We start from the raw sequence: 20,031 nt of genomic DNA, 5'->3' as shown, positions 1-20,031 counted from the left end.
ATAAGCATATGAAAAGGTGTTCAATATCATTAATTATCGGGGAATTAAAACCAGAATATAATACAACTTCACATCCACTAGAAGAGCTAGATGTAAAAATACAAACATGATGAGTGCCTGGAACAATGGGAAATATCATAGGTTTCTAGTGGAATGGGAAGATGGTACAACCAGTTTGGAAAACTCTTTGTCAGTTTCTTATAAAGTTAAACAAAACCACCAATTTCATTCCTAAGTATTTCCCCAGGAGAAATGAAAACATATCCCTCAAAAGACTTATACAAGACTTTTTTTTTTCATAGCAGCTTTATTCATAATGTCAAAAACTGGAAACACACTAGATATTCATCAACAGGAGAATAATAAACAAATTATGGGATATTTACCATGGAGTACTACACTGCAGTAATAAAAAGTCAACTACTGGCGCACACATTACGACATGGATAGATCTCAAAATCATTACGTTAATTGAAAGAAGCCGGAAAAAATGAGTATATACTATACAAGTCCATTCTTCTACCAGTTCATAAACAAACAAAACTATGACAATATGACAACAGAAATCAAGGTGACAGTTGCCTATGGGAGTAGAACTATGATGGGAAACTGGGGACCTTTCTCTGGTGTTAGAAGCATTCTATGCCTTGATGAAGGTGGGACAAGGTATGTAGATTTATTAAAACTTATCAAGTTGTACACTTCAGATTGGTATATTTCACTTTGTGTGAAGTTTACCTCAAAACAACAAAAAAAGAGAGATTTATAAGCAAAATGAAGTGCATTTTTTGTTTTTGGTTTTTTTTTTTTTTGGAAGAGAAGGATTTGAGGGAGCAAGTTAGGAGAAGGAAGGTGACTGGAGAGGGAAGTCAGAGAGGGAAGAAAAATACTCTGACAAGGAAGGAAGTTGGGGAGGACCAAGAGAGAGCTCAGTAAAGTGGTAAGCACTATTTTGCCATATTTTCTTTTATTATTATTATCATTATTTTATTTTTTATTTTTTGGCTGCACCACGCAGCATGTGGGATCTTAGTTCCCCGACCAGGGATTGAACCCGCGCCCCCTGCAGTGGAAGCACAGAGTCTTAACCACTGGACTGCCAGGGAAGTCCCTGCAGTATTTTCTAGATTGATCCTGCAGGCATCAATATACTTCATCTCACATATTCATGATCACTTTTTGGATCTACTTAGAATATAAGACATGTTCAGTGACCACTGTCCCTAGCTGTGTTTCATCAGTGGGAAATCAAAAGGTATATGTGTCAGAGGAACAGTAACTCAAAAGCTCCGAAGCCAAGTGAAGCTTGGAGGCTAAGTCTCAGTATCCCCAGATGCTCCGTGGACCATTTGTGGGCACAGGGCTACACACAGAGCTCAACATCTTGGGCTTCTCACTACACACAGAGTGAGGATTACATAAGCATTCAGGTGTTTCATGCTCCATGGGCTTTACATGTACAACAGAGGAAGTTTATTTTTGCAAGATAGCAGCCTATATTAAGGCACACATGGGTTTATATTGTTTTTGGCATCCAGGGGCCCTTTTTACTAGATTTTGTCAACCATGTTTCCTTTCTGAACAGAGGCCGCATACAACAATTGGATGAACAATTTTGCAAAATCTCTCAGGGGGCCTCTCTTGAGGCTGAGCCCGTATGAGATCACGATATGAGAATATGGGTTAGCTGGACTTCTATTTCAGTAAGTGATCTCATTCACTTAAAGCACTAATCATTTTAACAGGAGAAAAGTACAGCTTTCCAAAATCACAGCAGGAAAAAATAAGAGAAAAAGCATGTCCGAGTGATCTTGTGGAGGTTCCCATGTGATTTTGCACTGAAAATTTTCCATGTATACATCATCAGAATGGATATACAGCCTGATATATATGAGAGAAGTCAACCTAATGCAAACAAATAGGATTGCAGGCTGCAAAGCTGACTTACCTGGTTTCTGTTTACTACATTTGACAGGAAGAAAACCACTTTCCCCTTTTGGAAGTCTTTCCATCATAAGGCACATGACATCTGCATGAACATAATCTGTAGATGACAGAGATTGTAATATGCTTTCAGCATGTTTGATACCAGCAACTGGGTCTACTTGAGGTACAATATCTGGATGAAAATTGGAAATTCTAACATGGCTATCCCTACTGTGCCTCCTGGTTTTACTTTATTTCCATATTCAGATTAGCTAAGTAGAGCTCTTTCATTTATGCTCTCCATTTTGCTAACTTTATATCTGTCCCTTTGCTTACCTCTGATTAGCCACGGTGAGTGCAGCAAAGCACCTTAAAGCATCTCACACTACAAGGAGTAGGATTACTTCCAGCTAAACCTACAAGTCTGGAAAGCACATCAAACCCAGAAGTAAAGTTAGCCCAATTCTGTTTTCCATCAGTAAATGCATCAGGAACAGATTCAAGTAACTTCATGGAATGGTTGTATTTTAAACAAAAATATGTGTCTACTGGGGAAAAAAAGGGATGATCAGCATTTCTATAATTGCATGTGCAGCAATCACAACTCCTGCATTTTCTGGATAGAATACTGGGTAACTCACCGTGTGACACATCAATTAATACAAAATTGGGGACTACTACTGGAGATGCTGATGGTCAATGGCTCCTGTGGATTTATAAAGCTTGGATTAATTATGAGCTTCTCTCAGCTTCTATGACTACACCTCTGACCATTAGATCTCCACCCTCACTCTACAGCACATACACTGCCATGGAGGGAGTTTCTGTGGAGGAACCTCACACCCAGAGCCTGTCATCAGAGCCAGTGCAATCAACTCAAGTCAGAATTTCCTCATCCAATACCCCTCCCTTCAGACTTATAGTTACCCAAGCCATGGTTGATCTCTCCCAAATGAATAGGAAGCTGTTACGGCAAATCTTGGGAGTCTGTGGCCAGTTTAGTCTGCCATTACTCAAGTCTGTTATCCTTGCTCATTGCCCAAGATCTGAGCCTTTCTCCTCATCTACAATCTAGATTCTTATACATGTTGCTGCTCCAGGCTCATTTTTCCTTGATCTGACCTCACTGCTGAGTATTTACCCACCATGTACCTGTTGGAGACCCTGATTCACAGTTACAGATTTCTCCCTCATTTGTGAGCTCTTCACTGAAATTCCTCACTCTTCATGACTCTGCCATGAAAAGCCATTTTCTCCTGCAGCTCTTTCATTTGGATTCTGCTCTTTCACTAACATCTCATGGACCTCACATCTGGGAATTGAAGTTGGCATCCTTCTGACCTCCATTCTGGAGTGTACACTATTTCCCCTTCTCCATAAAGTAAAAATCCTGCTCATTGGAGCTGACGCTAATCTTTATTCATCCACCTCATAAATCATCCACAGACTCTCTGATCACACTTGCTCACTTACTAATATTTTAGTGCCTGGTCATAGTCTTTTTCTCCTGGTTAAGTTGGGCCTTTATTTTAGGTGACTTCAAACTTCACTTTGGCAACCCATCTAACATAATAGCCTTTCAGTTTCTTTACCCTTCTTGTCCTGTTCATTTCACCTCCACTCTACATTCCTATCCCCATAGTCATATTCCAGAACCCGACTTCTCCTGAAACTGTTCTACCACTGGACTAATCTTTCAGAAGCCTGATTGAAATGAACAAAAGAAGAGAACATGTAAAGAAATGTTTAGGAATTGTTTTATTTCTTTATTTTTACAAAGAATACCTTTAAAGACAATTCAGAAAGGGTTTAATGGAGAATAAGTAGATAAAAATTATGAGTTTCATCCATTAGTCATAGAGAAAGATGCTTAAGAAGGATGAGGAAAAAGTACAAAAGAATAGGTGGAAAGATTAAACTTGGTTAGAGGAAGCGCAACTCTTCCTTTGAAAGAGATGGAAATAAGATAAGGACAAATGTTTATATTAGTGGCAAGTGTAGGGAATGCATACCTAGTGGTTTCTAGTTTCTCTGTAAGGAACATGTAGAAATTTCCTGCTGAGAGTAAAAGAATGGGAGTGGGAATGAGGCAAAAGAACTAAAGAAAATTGTGAAAATTTGGAAGAGGATTACCAAAGAGTATTGTATTACTAAAGAGGAGGAATTTTACTCCACGGAGAAGGGGAAATAGTGTAGACTACAGAATGGAGGTCAGAAGGATGCCAACTTCAATTCCCAGATGTGAGGTCCGTGAGATGTTGGTGAAAGAGCAGAAGAAGATCAGACCAAAAATATGTCAGAACAGATAATATAGGAATAGTGACTTGATAGACATTTGTAGCAGAATGCAAAGAATCTGAAATTGTTAATGTGTGTAGTTGATGGAAAAGTGGGTCAACGCTTGCTAGGGAAGGAAGTGAAGCCACTCAAGAGAGCTGAGATTAAGAGTAAATTGGAGGAATCAAAAGACAAGTCTCAGAAAGGTCAAAGAGAAAGTATAAGGAAAGTGGAAAAGAAAAACTGAAATAATAAGAGATATGAAAGCAAAAACACTGAAATATCTCCCTCTATTCATTTCTCACATAAAAAAATATCATGAGAGGAGGCATACGTTAACTAGTGTAGGAATATAATTTCTACATAAAAATTTATTAGTCACAGAACAAAAAGAAGATAACAAACACATTTTAGCGACACAATCCATTTGTGACTTGGAGTCTGACTGCTTGTTCAGCCTTGTCACATCCTAAGTGAAGTGGGATCTCTAATCCACTAGTTTATTTAAAGAGGAAAAAAAGAGCTAGAAAAAACTCCTTCAGTGGAAACAATAACGAAAGCAATTCCATACCTAATTTACTTAACCACAAATTGCTTCAGTCCCTTACCCTCATAGCAGACAAACAGATGGCACTCATTCCTTTTAAGCAATACATAAAAGCTGCAGGTTGAATCATCACTCTTTTTTAAAAAAATAATAGAATATTTTCACAGAAAAACACAAGTTTCTACTTCCTGCAATATTTTACTTTAAAAACAAAAAGATCTTTTGATACAGACAAAATGAAGCCAACTCCAGGTTAGGGTAAGAATCAATGCAAGAACTAAAGACAACCACAAGAATAAATTGAACAAAACTATTATGATCTTTTTCTTTTAAGGAGAATGAGAAAGCATGCCATAATAGCATTTTCAAACATTAAGAAAAGATGTATTTGTTCTTTGGGACTTAGGCACTCAGGGTAAATGCAACGGATCTTCTAAGAAGGGTTTCTTTGATCAAGTCTGGAAATTCAACCTTTGGAAATGTTATCTATCTAATGAAGTATTTTTTGCAATCATATTTTATCCCAGGAAATTGGTAAATAGCAGGTGTTTGCATTGCATTTTCCAGTAGGTTGTGGATTCCGGGCAAACAGTTTTTAGCCAGAGGGGATAGTCGATTATATTACTTCTCTACACTTGACTATTCTTGTTCACTGGGGACGGTACCTCAAGTTCAACTTGTGTTCCAGAGAGAAATATACTTGCTGGTGTCAGGGAAGTCTCTGGTAGACTCTAATCGGCACAAAATTCGGTTGCAATGACAAAAACATTGGCCAAATCTATCCAAGGAAATGAAATACAGCAGAAGTCAGTCCCTTTGGGTCAACCTGGAGACCAGTTGTTTAGGGAGTGTATTTAATGACAGAGATTGAGTGGAGCAGTGATATGTGTTCTGTCCAGATTTACTGAGAGATAATCAGAGGTGAGGGAGTCAGTAAATGCATTCCTTGCCCTTGAACTAGTTAGGTAGAAGAGGGAGTAATGAAGAAAGCTTTCTCATACCCGACGTCAAGTATGCAACCGTAGTGCTATCTTACAAAGTCATAACTCAGATGTAAACAAGCAAATCATATCATCTTCCTGATCTCTTCTGCAGTAGCAGCTATCATGATCCGTCTTATCTAGAGATGAGTTAAGTAACTTCTTCCTTTGGGAGGACAGGGAAGAAAGCAAGCAACCAAAATACTTGTTCATGTTTGTTCATTCATCCAACAAATAACTATTGGTACCTACCACGAGCCAAGTACCGTTTTAGGTGCTTGGAACACATCAGTGTGCAAAATAGACAAAGCTCCTATTGGAGCTTACATTCTACTTGAGGGAGATAAGCAATAATAATAAACATTATAAATAAATGAGAGTAAGTTAGAAAGTGATTGCTTTAAGAAGAATCCTGAGGACCAAGTCATCAGAGGAAGAAGATGCTTTTAATTAAATAGGGTGGCTGGAATTGAAAGGTAAGCCAAGTCTTGAGAGAGGTGAGGGAGTGAGTCATGTACATATCCCAGGGGGACTGACATAAATACATGAGGGAGGATGAGTTTTGAAACAAAAGGACTTCTGTCTTCTATTTTCTCTGGAAAGTAGGAAACAAGGTCATCTGCTGAGAATCAAGCAGGCTTGGAGTAGGGAACTGATGAAAATAATTAGAGTTTGGGAGAAACACTATCATACATGCCAGAGGAAAGTAACTAGAGAGGGTACAAAAAAATTCTCAGCAGTGTTGGAGGCCCAGTTAGGTTGGTGGACACTAAACTTTTGTAATGGATACAGTTGGAATTGTCACATGGTTTTCTGAACACAGTGTTTGATGGAGCAAGAAATGGTTAGACTGATCCCAAATTGGGGATTGAATTAGTGAAATAGAGGGACAGAGGGATGAGAGAGCAAAGTCTGCTGGTGAAAGAGCACATGTGGAGATGGGTGAGTGGGCTCAAGTTCAGTAGAAAAGGAAGTGAAGACACACGTGGGCATAGATGGAAAGGAAACAGGGGGTTTCAAGGGGCTGGGAGATAATAAAAGTGTGTAGTTATATTAAGAAAACAAGAGAAGTAAACAAATAAAATGCTGTGGTTTCCGTGGAACTTTAGATTCAAATTTTGAGGATTAAATGATTTCTGGCAATGAAAGTGGATAATATTGAGGGTGAATTACTTAGAGCCTGTTGGAGAAGATGGTTGGAAGATGGTTGGATTAGGAAGTCACCTAAACTCCTTCCCATCCAATGGTCCTGAGGTTAGTAGAGAGGATGTTTCATCGACCACAGCGCCAAGAGAGAAAACATGAGCTTGGTGTTGAGTTTAAAGAACTCAACAGGACCTTCCAGGACTTCCCTGGTGGCACAGTGGTTATGAATCTGCCTGCCAATGCAAGGGGACACGGGTTCGATCCCTGGTCCAGTAAGATCTCACGTGCCGCGGAGCAACTAAGCCCGTGCACCACAACTTCTGAGCCTGCACTCTAGAGCCCGTAAGCCACAACTACTGAGCCCACGTGACACAATTACTGAAGCTCGCGCACCTAGAGACCATGCTCCACAACAAGAGAAGCCACCGCAGTGAGAAGCCCGTGCACCGCAACCAAGAGTAGTCCTCACTTGCCGCAACTAGAGAAAAGCCTGCGCGCAGCAACGAAGACCCAATGCAGCCAAAAATAAATTTAAAAAAAAAAAAAAAAGAACACAGGACTTTCATTTACTAGCTCGGTAATCTTGAGCAAGTTCATTATGTACAAGAAACTCAGTTTTCTCTTTTGCAAAATGGATAACATTGAATGCAACACAGGACTATCGAGAAGAATACATGAGTTAATGCATGTAATATGTGCCTAGCACAGTGCTTGACCCAGTAAAGCATAATAAACAATTTACAGATATTACATTGTGTCCATTCAAAGATCTTTTTTTCACACTTAAAATATCCGTGTTGGGGAATTCCCTGGCAGCCCAGTGGTTAGGACTGCACACTTCCACTGCAGGGGGCACAGGTTCAATCCCTGGTCAGGGAACTAAGATCCCTCATGCCACAAAGAGCAGCCAAAAAAAAAAAAATCTGTGTTAAAAATATGTCTCATAAGGTACCTCCGACACACACAAAACTAATATTAAATCAATAACACTCCTCACTATCTACAATTGATCATGTTTTAGAACTGACGCATATGGCCATTCCCTTCTCTTTCCTCCACCATTTATTCCACAGGGAATGTGGAAAATTAATTAGATACCAGAAAAATGATAGTTGTAAGTGCAAACAGAAGCTGAAAAACTGGCTAGCAGGAATCGGGAAGGAAACAGTGGCTCTTCTGGAAGGTATGAAATCAAATGATCCAAAAAGCCATTATGATGATATTGACACTACCACTTGGTCTGAGATACAACTTGATTTCCCCACACTTAACCTTTGCCTCTCACCTCAAACTCTCAGGAAATATTTTAAAAGATTTCAAGGATGTAAAGTTGAGAGATCCAAAAATGACTGACAGCAATTCCAAGAAATGATAGAGACGTTGTAAAAGAGCACCCTTTCCTATGATCTAGAAAGAGACCAAGAAAAAGAAATATTCTTGTTTATCCACTAAACACCTTTCCCATCCACATACAACTGGGAAGGGAATGCTAGGTTATAGCTTGAATAAAAGCAGCAAAATGATTATGGATTATGCATTAATTTGAAGCGTTGAATGGGCTTTGGGCCTTCTTGCGAGAGCAGAAGTGTGGGGCTTTTACCAAAAGAAAGAGTATTGAAAGGAGTCTTTACCATCTTAGCACTATCATAAATGTGGGATTCAGGTTTGAAGTTAGAAGTTCTACCCAGAAATTGGCTCTGACGCGAGGGTTCCCTCATGATCTGGCTCCTCTGAAAATGTCCTGCACTCGTGTCTTCAAGGGTGTGTGGTGAGGTACAAGGTCTCAAATCCTGGCTGGATCATTCAGGTTATTTAGAGAGTAACTCATGGCAGCTGAGATGAAGAAGAGATCCATCTCCTGGTAAAGAACAAAAGGATAGCATTGGCAGTGATGCTGAGGTTAAATCTGGAAACAAATGAGACTATAATTGGCAAGGGAGTTACAAGTTCAGAACTCAGAAACATGAAGAACAGAACAGAAAGCTGAAGGAGAGTTGGGTCAGTATAAGGACTCAAGGTGGAACTAGGAACAAAGGGAGTCAATGGCCACTTTTTATACAGTGTTGGCATGAAGGTTAGTCTGTTGATTGAGACAAGACTAAGTAATTGTGACACTTCTACAGGACATGGAAGTGGTGGATATAACCCAAGAGAATCTCAGCGTTATTTTAACCTGATCCTAATAGCCCCTATTCATATTTGTTCAGGTAGCTTAGCCACCATTTTATACTATTTTCAGTTGTCGTTCATAGAAATCCCCTTAAATCCTCTGTGTCTGGTTTTTGATCAGCAGTTCTGATGTTCTCATTTTCTGGTTTTCCTAGCTGATTTGCCCCTGGTCAGCTAATATTCTTCATTTTGATATCCTATATAACTATTCTCTTCCAGCCCTGATAAAATTATTGTGCTTTCAGATCTCCAGACGATTTACTTATCTCATTATCCCTGTCATTCTCTTAGTGCACATTTCTGGGACTTCACTTAGACACAAACCAGTTGACACAAACCAGTCAATCCCTGTTAGGTCACCTGGCAGTCCATCCTTGTTTGTTATAAGCATTAGTAAGGATAAACCTGGCACACACTCATGATGATGCCTCCCTTTAGCAGATAATACTCATATTTAAATGTATACCTGTTTTAGAAGTGGATTTTCTTTACAGAGATTATTTTCCCTCAATTGTGTCCTATGAAATTTATAAGCAGTGACTTCTTTGCTTTAAATAGGAACATCTATGGAGGTATTATATCAGTTTTAACCTTCCCCATTTGCCCCTCATAAATGAAAACATTTTAGGTTAAAGAAAATGGACACAAAATAGCATAACTGGGACAGTAACTTTTGTAATCCTTCTTCCTTATATTGTCAGGATAAAGTGATTCACCTTACAGTATATTCTTAGAGAATATGAGGTCAAGTTTGTAAGCTAAATCAATGGATATTGCCTCTAAGTGTTATTGAAATGGTGAATGTCTTATCCTGTCACTAGATAGTATTCAAGTTTTAAAGAGTTAGTGGAGAGTGGAGGGGAAATATTGGGCTCCATTTCAAAATTTTAAAGCTATTTAATAGCAACGGGTCTGGAAGCAAATAAGATATTTGGAAATAGAGTTGCTGACGTCATTAATTTTGTAACAGATCACCACAAACTTGATGGCTTAAGACAACAGATCTTTATTCCCACACAGCTCTGGAGGTTAAAAGTCTGAAATCAATGTGTCAGAAGGGCCATGCTCCCGCTGAAGACTCCTTCCTTGCCTTCACCCTGCTTCTGCTGTCTCCAGCAATCCTTGGTGTTCCTTGGCTCGTAGTTGCATCCCACTAAGCTGTGCCTCCATCAATACATGGCCTTCTTCCCTGATGTCTCTGGGTGCCCTCTCTTCATCTAATAAGGGCGTCATCATTAGATTTAGGGCCCACCCTCATCCAGCATGACCTCATTTTAACTTGATTGTATCTGAAACAACCATATTTCCAAAAAAGGTCACATTCTTAGATTCTGGGGGACATGAATCGGAGGGTCTGGTACTATTCAATCCACTACAAGCTGGGCTAGTCATGCCCAAATATTTCTTTTAAACTCCCTAAATATACAATTCATTTCTCTTATGAAGAAGAATATGTAAGAGATGGAGAGCTAGACCAGGTGTATTACTCTAGAGCAGTGGTCCCCAACCTTTTTGGCACCAGGGACCAGTTTCGTGGAAGACAATTTTTCCACGGGCCGGGGGAGGGGGATGGTTTTGGGACAATTCAAGTGCATTACATTTATTGTGCACTTTACTTCTATTACTATTACATTGTAACATATAATGAAATAATTATACAACTCACCAAAATGCAGAATCAGTGGGAGCCCTGAGCTTGTTTTCCTGCAACTAGATGGTCCCATCTGGGTGATGGGAGACAGTGACACCCAAAGTGTGTTGCTTAGGTCCAGTCTACTCCGTAATCTCGTTTTGGTTGCTGTCACTGCAGAAAACCCTGTTTCACAAAGATGGGATGTTGGAAATGGAAGCAGGCTTTTCAGTGCTTTTGTGGCGATCTCAGGATATTCCGCCCTGACTTTAATCCAAAATGTATGGAGATTTGAAGTTGTCTCAAACATGCTTTTAAGGTCACCGTCATTTGTGATCGCAAGCAGTTGATCCTCTTCTAGCACAGACAAAGTGGATTCACCTGGCTTATTCACAGATGGGTTGTGGATCCATTCCTTCCCAGTTCAAGGTCCTTCCTGGTTGGGAAGTAATGCTCAAACTCTTTTGAAAGCTGAGGTAGGTGATCACACACCATCTGGGAGAAAGAAGCCCCTGGCTCAGTCTCTTTCAAAATCTCTGCTAATGTTTGAAATATGTCAAAAATCTCAATGTTCACTCATCACCCCCATAATCCCAGTTTGGCTTTGAATGCAGCCACTTTATCTGCCGACTTGAACACAGTTGTCGTTCTCCCCCAAAGTGACAGATTGAGTTCGTTGAACAGGTTGAATATGTCACACCAGTAAGCAAGTTTTGCGACCCATTCTGTGTCACTGAAATGTGCTGCCAGTGGTGACTGTTTTTCTGAAAGAAATCTCTGGAGTGGCTCTCAAAAACTCTGGCCAGAGATCTCCCTTAGAAAGCCATCTCACTTCTGTGTATAAGAGAAGACGTGTGTGCTCTGCGTCCATCTCCTCACAGAGCTGCACGAACAGACGTGAGTTAAGGGCATGTACTTTAATGTGGTTGATAATTTTAATCACATCCTGCAAAATGCTGTTAAGTTCGGGTGTCATTTTTCGGCTAGACAGCATTTCTCTATGGATGACACAGTGCATAGACTCACATTCAGAAGTGACCTCTTTGACCCGAGTAGTGAAACAAGAAAGCCGTCCAGTCATGGCAGCCGCTCTGTCCATGCCTATACTGACACAAAACAACCAGGTCAGTTTTCCCTATATGTAATCATTCAAATATTTGAATAGCTTTGCAGCTGTGGTGCTGGTTGGCAACAAAAGTGTACATAACATATCCTCATGCTCATCCTCCTGAAAAGTATATCACACAAAAACAAGCATTGTTGCTTTGTTGTCAGCATCGGTAGACTCGTCAACCTGGATTGTGTACCATGGTGACTCATTAATCCTGTCTAACAATTGTGTCTCAAAATCCCCTGCTATTTCATCAATTCATCTAGTTATGGTGCTAGCTGAAAGAAGAACATGTGATGTGTCACCTTTTGAACTGCAGCCTCTCCTAAAAAGTTCACGACAGATGTCCTTAGCAGCAGGCAGGATCAACTCTTCACCAATAGTAAAGGGCTTCTTAGCTTTAGCAATGCAGTTATCCACTAAGAATGATGCTCTCAGTGCAGACGCATTTGATGAAGTGGTGGCCTTCAATAATTGCTTCTGTTCTTCATGTTCATGTTTTTTTCCTTTTGGAAAACTCCAAAGACTTTTTTTTAATGCAGGGTGCTTGGTCGCCATGTGGCGAAGCAGTTTTGAAGGTTTCATGGCTTCATTGGATAGCTGGTTGCCACATATTATACAAGTGGCTTGGATAATGTGAATCACCTGTTGCAATGAACCCGTAATTTAAGTAGGGCTCTTGGTATTTTCTTTTAAATGCAGCTTTCTTTTTGTTGGCAGTCTTAGAGTCTTCTGCTGTCTCATCGTTGGGTCTTTCCCCCTTTTCAAAGAAGCCCTCCAGCGACGTTTGTTTTTTACTCACTTTGGCTAGGGTTAGCTTGTGGGCTTACCAAAACTGTGACTGAGACAAGTGCACTTTGTGGGAAAGAGGCGCGGACAGAAGTGGTAAATGAAATAATGGGTGGGCCACGTGTGCACTAAAATAAGTGTCAGATTCTGACTTAAGGCCTGCCACCAGATGCAGCTTAATTGTTACTTGCCACTCACTGATAGGGTTTTGATATGAGTCTGCAAGCAATTGATTTATTATGGTGTCTGTGCAGTCAAACCTCTCTGCTAATGACAATCTGTATGTGCAGCCACTCCCCAGCGCCAGCATCACTGCCTCAGCTCCACCTCAGATCATCAGGCATTAAATTCTCATGAGGAGCACGCAACGTAGACCCCTCCCATGTGCAGTTCACAGTAGGGTTCGCGCTCCTATTAGAATCTAATGCCGCTGCTGATCTGACAGGAGGCGGAGCTCAGGCGGTAATGCGAGCGATGGGGAGTGGCTGTAAATACAGATGAAGCTCTGCTCACTTGCCCACTGCTCACCTCCTGCTGTGCGGCCGGTGCCTAACAGGCCATGGACCGGTACTAGTCCACAGCCCAGTGGGTAGGGGATCCTTCTCTAGAGAAGCCCTCCCACATTGAAAAATGAGGTGAAAAATCTAGAATTCTACAGTTACATTTCAATTGTTTTCTTAATTGATAGTACTTAACTCTTGGATCTGTATTCCACTGGCTGTGGACATTCCTCCCAGAAGAAGCAGGCAACATGCTATGAAGACCATTCCACAATTCCATTTATCTTTTTTTTTGGCTGCATCACGCAGCTTGTAGGATCTTAGTTCCCCGCGACCAGGGATCAAACCTGTGCTCCCTGCAATGGAAGCACAGAGTCTTAACCACTGGAACACCAGGAAATTCCCCATTTATCTATTCTGAGTCCATGCCCTCCATACCCACTATTGCTGTTAGAGTCTCCTTCCGCTTCCAGAAATTTAGCTTTAGCCCCTACGGGGGTCTCAAATGGGTCAGTACCACATGTTAAGTGAAGCCGCTGCTGTCCCCTAGAGCAGAAAATGTTCTTTATTCTCAGTGTACTTGTTCTCAAAGTATGCCCAGCCACATTGTTTAAGATGACTTCACCGTAAGTTACTCTGTTAAATCAAATAACAGCATAAAAACATTCTAATACCAAGATGTCAGCAATACAGAGATACCCCAAATTTAAATATAAACGCCCCTCATTATCATATACCTGGGAGAAACAAAAATGCCAAGAATAAGATCCTACAAATCGAAGTCCACAGAAATCACAGATCAAAATTCTCAGGTTAATATGTAACTAAAACCAATTCCAAAACAAAATCATCTTGCCTTTAAATATTAAGTTCAAAGGTAGTCCAAAATCTTCATTTTAGTCCAGAAATCATCACTGCCAATTTTTTTTTTTTTTTAATCCTGCTAATTCTCAGCCAGAGAGCAGAATTCTAAATCAGATGCCAGAGTGAAGTTGAAGAATTTCAACAGCTTCAACCTGTCTGTCTCTCCCTGGAAAGGATGTAGCTCTGCAGTGCCTCTGAGATTGGATTATTCCTGCCAAGTCTCTTATGTGTCCCCATTTGTAAAAAGTCTAAAGTATACATTGGGAACAAAGGAATATCTTAGCATTAAGCCACACACTCACAAAATGAAGACAATAAGCCAATCCCCAGACCTGATAGCAGTTATCCCAAGCAAAAGGAAGGTTCCAAAAACACAATTAAACTAGACCCACGTTACTCTTGCTTAAGGCTTAATGCTATCTAAGCAATGGAGGATAGATAAAATCAAGAAAATCCTTCATTTCAGGCTCACCACTTTGCCAATTATTCTATCCCAGGGGTCTAGGCTTCAAGACTTGTGGATTAAAATTCAGTAAGGAGAAATATCTCACCATGGAATTAATTATGGCACTATTTAAATTCTTCAGCTTGCAGAAAAATTCTTCTCTCTCAGTGGGTAGCATTAGAATAATCCTGCGATCTTGGGGAGTTCAAAATTTGCAGTGGCGGCAGTCCCATTCTTCAGGGTTTATTTTCATCTAGCACGTTAAAAATATCTTAATTTGTAGTTTTTCTTTGAACATTGACTAGCCAGTGACCTGGTGCCGTACTGGGGTATGGGATTTGTCTGGTAACAACCTCCCCACTACCTGCCCCACACTTTCTTGATTAGAAGGCATTTTTACTCCAGTTTCATCACAGCTCTTGCAACCACTGATTCTTGCAATATAATTGCTTTGAGCCTCCAAGGCAGAGTTTCCCCAGTCCCACAGCTGGAGAAGCGTCCTTAGCCCATTACTTCAAGGAAGCTGTTCTTGATGGTTATGAAACCAATGCCCCTGGAGCCCTGATAACTACCAATAACTCAGCTATCTGCTCTTTAAGACACTTCTTTACTTAATTTTCTTTCATGTTTTGGGTTTTGAGAAGGATTTCTTTTTGGTACATACTTTTATGCAGTGGTGAAATACGTCTCCAGTGGTCTAATTTCCCCATAGAGTCCTTATTCCTCTGAGGAAAGCTCAGCTGGATTTTAGATACTTAAACCCACTTTTGGGCCTCATGTAGGACTGGCATTTTTCGGTAGATCTCAGTGTCTCCCTATCTCTCTCTTGCTCCTTGTCTTCTGGCCCTGAAATTCTTTTGCTAACACATTCTTATGACTTTGTTTGTATGATCATTCACAGTGAGAAATTTGGAATAAACGAGTCCGAATTTTGCTAAAATCAATCATTGTTCACACAATTTTTACTATAACATGATATCCATTATTCCCATCTTAGTTTTTAATAGAACCTCAATTCTGCTAAACTACTTACTTCTCAGAATCTTTCACAGCAAGACTGGCCATGAGGCCCAGTTCTCGCTAAAAAGATGTATGTGGATATTATAGGGTAGGGTTCAAAAAAGACAGACAAAACAAGCCCCCTCTATTTGTCCTTTGCCCACCACTCCTTCACCATTTTTCTTCCTGGAATGTGGACTCAATTCCTGCAGTGTTAATCTTATTCAACATTTTATAAATATCTACCACCACATAGGAACCAACATACAGAACCAACATCCTATAAGTACAGTAGCCATTAGGCTAACCTCCAAAAAGAGCTAGACTCAATCTAGCATTGACCATACTCATCACCTTAAAAAAAAATGTGTCTAATCTTCTCTATGCCTTTATAACCCCTGATTCCATACATTCCTACAATGTATTCATCTAGGGCAATAGCTACATCCCCACATACAATATTTGAAGCTTGCAAATTAATGCTTTAATAATTGCACACTGGTATTTGTCTTTACTTCTCACGTCATCCCAGATATTATATAACCACTTGGAATAGATCCCCAGTCTTATAGGGGTGGTTTCCTGATAGCTTTTATTGTGAGTTGCCTTAAGAGAATGGCTCTCAATTGTTTCCTGTATTTGGATTGCCTCTGGGGAGTAATTCCAGGTCATTAATGGAGATTCCTTGTCTTTCTCTTGATAAATTTCTTTGGGGGTCCAGTCTCAATTCCTGATTTAATGTCCACAAAATCAGCTCACCCCTTCCTGACACGCTCTTCAAGAGGAATTAGATGTGCCTACATGCATCTCTGTTCTGCTTTTATATTTCTGCTCAGTTTTGCATTCAAGGTGTCCTTTTTCTCTACCTATCTGTTCTGCATATCTTCCCAAATCTCAAACTTTTTTCTACAGGCATAGCTCTTTCTCCACCTTCATCAGTCTGTCTAGCTTTATTTTTCTTTCATTCCCTGCCATGCTCCTGATGGTAAGACAAAAGCATAATTTTCAAACCTCGCCAATTTCTCCTTGATTTCCTTATTCTTAGAGGCAGGGATTTCCAAGGCTAGGCATTTAAATTGTTTTCTTAGCCTCTGGATTTCCAATGATTTCTGTGAGTCAAATTATTCAGAGAGGGAATTTGTTTGGCCTTTCTTTTTTTTTTAATTCTATCTATATCTTCAGTCTCTGATCTACCCATAAATTGACTGCTCTTGGAGCTGGTGGCCTCCCTTAACTTAATCAGATGTGAAAAAGAAGCACAAGGATTTTAAACAAAGTTGCTGCTTTATTGCAAAAAAATGTAGGAATTGCAATTTTCTAAGCAGAGTTTGGGGGTTGGCAGACACTGACTGGTGTTCTAGTTTAAAGAAGTGAAGATCTAAATGGGGTCCTGGTCAGGTGGACACTGAACTGACCTCTGTAAGCAGGTGTTTATGGGTATATAGAAAGCATGTGCCTCTACTCAAGGGAGAAATCGCTTTCCATTGTCATGTGTCAATTAAAGCTAGTAGATATGAGATACACATTTTGAATAGATTAATAATGCAGTGGTACTCATTTATAAGGCAAGAGGAGTTTTAAATGAAAGGCATCAAGAAAGAAGGATGCAATGAAATAAAAAGTCAAGGGAGACTTGGGTTAGGTCACTAAGGTAATAAGAGAAGAGAACATTGGTGACCCAATACTGAGCTTACCTTTTAGATGGTGATCAAGAGTGTCAGGGGTGTGAGGCTGATCAAACACATCATGGGCCCAGATCACAGATAACCTCATAGGTATCATTAATCAGTTCAATTTTTATTCTAGAACCTATGACAAACCCTTGAAAGAATTTAACGTGGGGACATGGGTATCTTTTTAAATATAATATGTTGCCAGAAACTGCACCAAAGTTACTATATAAATATTGGCCCACATACACATACAAGCAAAACTGATTTTAGATGAAAGGAGAATATGGTCCAGTTGTCAAGTTCTCTTTTTTTTTTTTTTTTTTTTTTTTTTTTTTGCCGTACGTGGGCCTCCCACTGTTGTGGCCTCTCCCGTTGCGGAGCACAGGCTCCGGACACGCAGGCTCAGCAGCCATGGCTCACAGGCCCAGCCGTTTTGCGGCATGTGGGATCTTCCCAGACCGGGGCACGAACCCATGTCCCCTGCATCGGCAGGCGAACTCTCAACCACTGCGCCACCAGGGAAGCCCTGTCAAGTTCTTTATAATAATGTAGGCACTTGATGATAAACACCAGGAGTAAATAACCCAAAGCAACATAATATTTATAATGTGCACATAAGATTATGTTGGCAAATGACCTAGAGTAGACAATCAAGCTATGCACAAGGGACTTCCTTGGCGGTTCAGTGGTTAGGACTCAGCGCTTCCACTGCAGGGACAAGGGTTTGATATGAACAAATAGCACTTTGGATCAGCAGTAGAGAGACTGCCTTCTGTCTACACAAAATTTATGTATTTTCAGTGTTAGTAATATGAAAGCCTGAAAACCAACATCCTAGTTCCATTTATACACAGCTCAAGAAGTCTGCTTGCCTGGGTATATCTCTTAATAGATAAAATATTAGTATCAAGCTAGACGACCAACAGACTTATAAAGCAAATACTACCGAAAAGCCATTCCCCTTGCTGTAATCATTTCTTCATTTAAACCATTCTGCTTAAGAATGGAGTGAACTGAGAGCATAATGAGGTGAAAAGCTACCAAAGTGATTGTTGCTGTGAGTGCGGAGGTTGAATAATTGTTCACTTTTCGACAAAGTATTGCTATAACCGTAGGCAAAGACTGAGTTGGGACAAACACATTTGAAACAGCCTGGTAGGAAGCAACAGCCAGACCTGCCTACAATCAGCTCTGCCCCGGATGGAATTTTTAGATTACACATGCCTTAAAATGTCAGGAAGCAGTGCCTGTTTTGTTTTGTTTTTTAAATAAAATCTTACAAAAAACTTGACATATGATAGAAATGAAGGGAGATTGTTCATGGCTGGTATCAGGTAAGAGGGCAAAACCCCAATCATTTCTTTTCCCCTTGCCTGACTGAGGTGGTATCTCAGGAAGTTTTGTGTGACTCTTGGGTTCTGGAGAAAGAAGCTTGATAAGTATTATTCTAAACTGAGAATATGGATGGCTCCAAGTGCTTAAAACCACCATCACAATAGAAAACTCTTCTTTAATCAACTATGTTAAAGGAATGCATAGAACTATGAAACTGAAGCACTGAAGACAATTTAGAACTCCTGCTCAACTAACCACACATCCCAAGAATCCCATTTAAACTGTTTCTGATAGATAAGTAACCCGCTATTTGGGGTGAATAGCTGTCCTCCCATATGTTCTCTAAAGTTCTCGTTTTCATTCACCTGTTATAAGAGGATCTAGCTCTGGTTTCTCTCCTGTCTACCAATTTTATGTCTCCTAAAACACACATCATTGACCTTACCTTTGGGAAGGAAAAAGCAGCCCAGACCTCTGGGAGATGGTCTGGTGCTATGTGTTAGGTCTTGGTGTTGCTGGATGCTGATCTGGCGCTCACAGCTAGATCTTATGTGTGCACAGAAATTGAACACATAGAACTTCATAGAACATCAATATCAGACAAGGCTACTCTTGGATACTGAGGATCAAGACAAATCTTGGCAATCTAGTCTCAACACAGAGAAAAACACTAGCGTGGTCCAAACTGCAAAAATGACCAAACAGCCCATATCCTGGCTAATATGTAATGTGTGACCACAGTTCTTTGCCTACTACAGCTTTATCCTTGCTCTAATTTTCTCTCCCTCTAGGTTATATTCATAAAGATACCCAATCTTACCCCCACTTCCTGACAGCATTTAATCCAGAGAAAAGCCCAACTTCCTCCCCAAACTTACCTAACCCAGACTCAAATCCTGTAAGTTCTAACATTCTCTTACTGAAACATCTCGTAGTCATCCACTGCAAAGAGTAATCAACTAAAGCTGTGCTCGTGGTGGTCTCTGGCTGAGATCAAGGTAACATTCTCAGCTCATATACTTTCACCACATCACCATCACCTGTGGCATAACATCTGTCTGGATATTTATCATGATTTTGAAGTCCTGCCCTGATTTGATTCCAAACTTTACATAAACCCCATTTCCATGACTAATTCTCACGTAGCATTTATGAAGACCTGCGTGGGGCTAAATTATATATATGTATAAATTATATCACTTAGTCCTAACAACAATCTTGAAAGATAATGTAAAATTATTTTTATTTTTTACTTAGGAAACTGAGGTGCAGAGAGGTTAAGTATCTCTTGTAGGTTCACGGAGAGAATAAATGAAAGCAGCAAGGTCTGTACCAAAGTCGGTTTACAAGTCCTGTGACCTTATGCAAATAGCAGACAACTTATTATTCCAACGTGCCCCATACTGTCTAGTTCCAGTGATCTTGCTACTACTGCTGTGGCTGTGTTTTATTCATTGCTATTTTTTGTTTCTTTGGTTTTGCGTGTGTGTGTGTGTGTGTGTGTGTGTGGTACGCGGGCCTCTCACTGTCGTGGCCTCTCCCGTTGCAGAGCACAGGCTCCGGACGCGCAGGCTCAGCGGCCATGGCTCACGGGCCCAGCCGCTCCGCGGCATGTGGGATCTTCCCGAACCAGGGCACGA

General features: G+C 40.4%; 1 long non-coding RNA gene across 3 annotated transcripts in view; it reads right to left on the bottom strand.

Moving 5' to 3' along the window:
* Positions 1–20,031, bottom strand: part of LOC114906978 — a 586,545-nt gene that overhangs the window by 125,449 nt on the left and 441,065 nt on the right. For all 3 annotated transcript variants that reach the window (XR_003796584.1, XR_003796586.1, XR_003796585.1), the window contains one exon: positions 1,949–2,044. This is a non-coding gene — a long non-coding RNA (uncharacterized LOC114906978). The remainder of the gene's footprint in view (positions 1–1,948; positions 2,045–20,031) is intronic.

This window comes from Monodon monoceros, unplaced genomic scaffold (genome assembly GCF_005190385.1).
Source record: "Monodon monoceros isolate NGI ecotype Baffin Bay Population unplaced genomic scaffold, NGI_Narwhal_1 Super_Scaffold_3, whole genome shotgun sequence".
NCBI lineage: Eukaryota > Metazoa > Chordata > Mammalia > Artiodactyla > Monodontidae > Monodon > Monodon monoceros.
The sequence above is the reverse complement of the archived record's forward strand: the minus strand, read 5'-3'. Positions and strand labels throughout refer to the sequence as shown.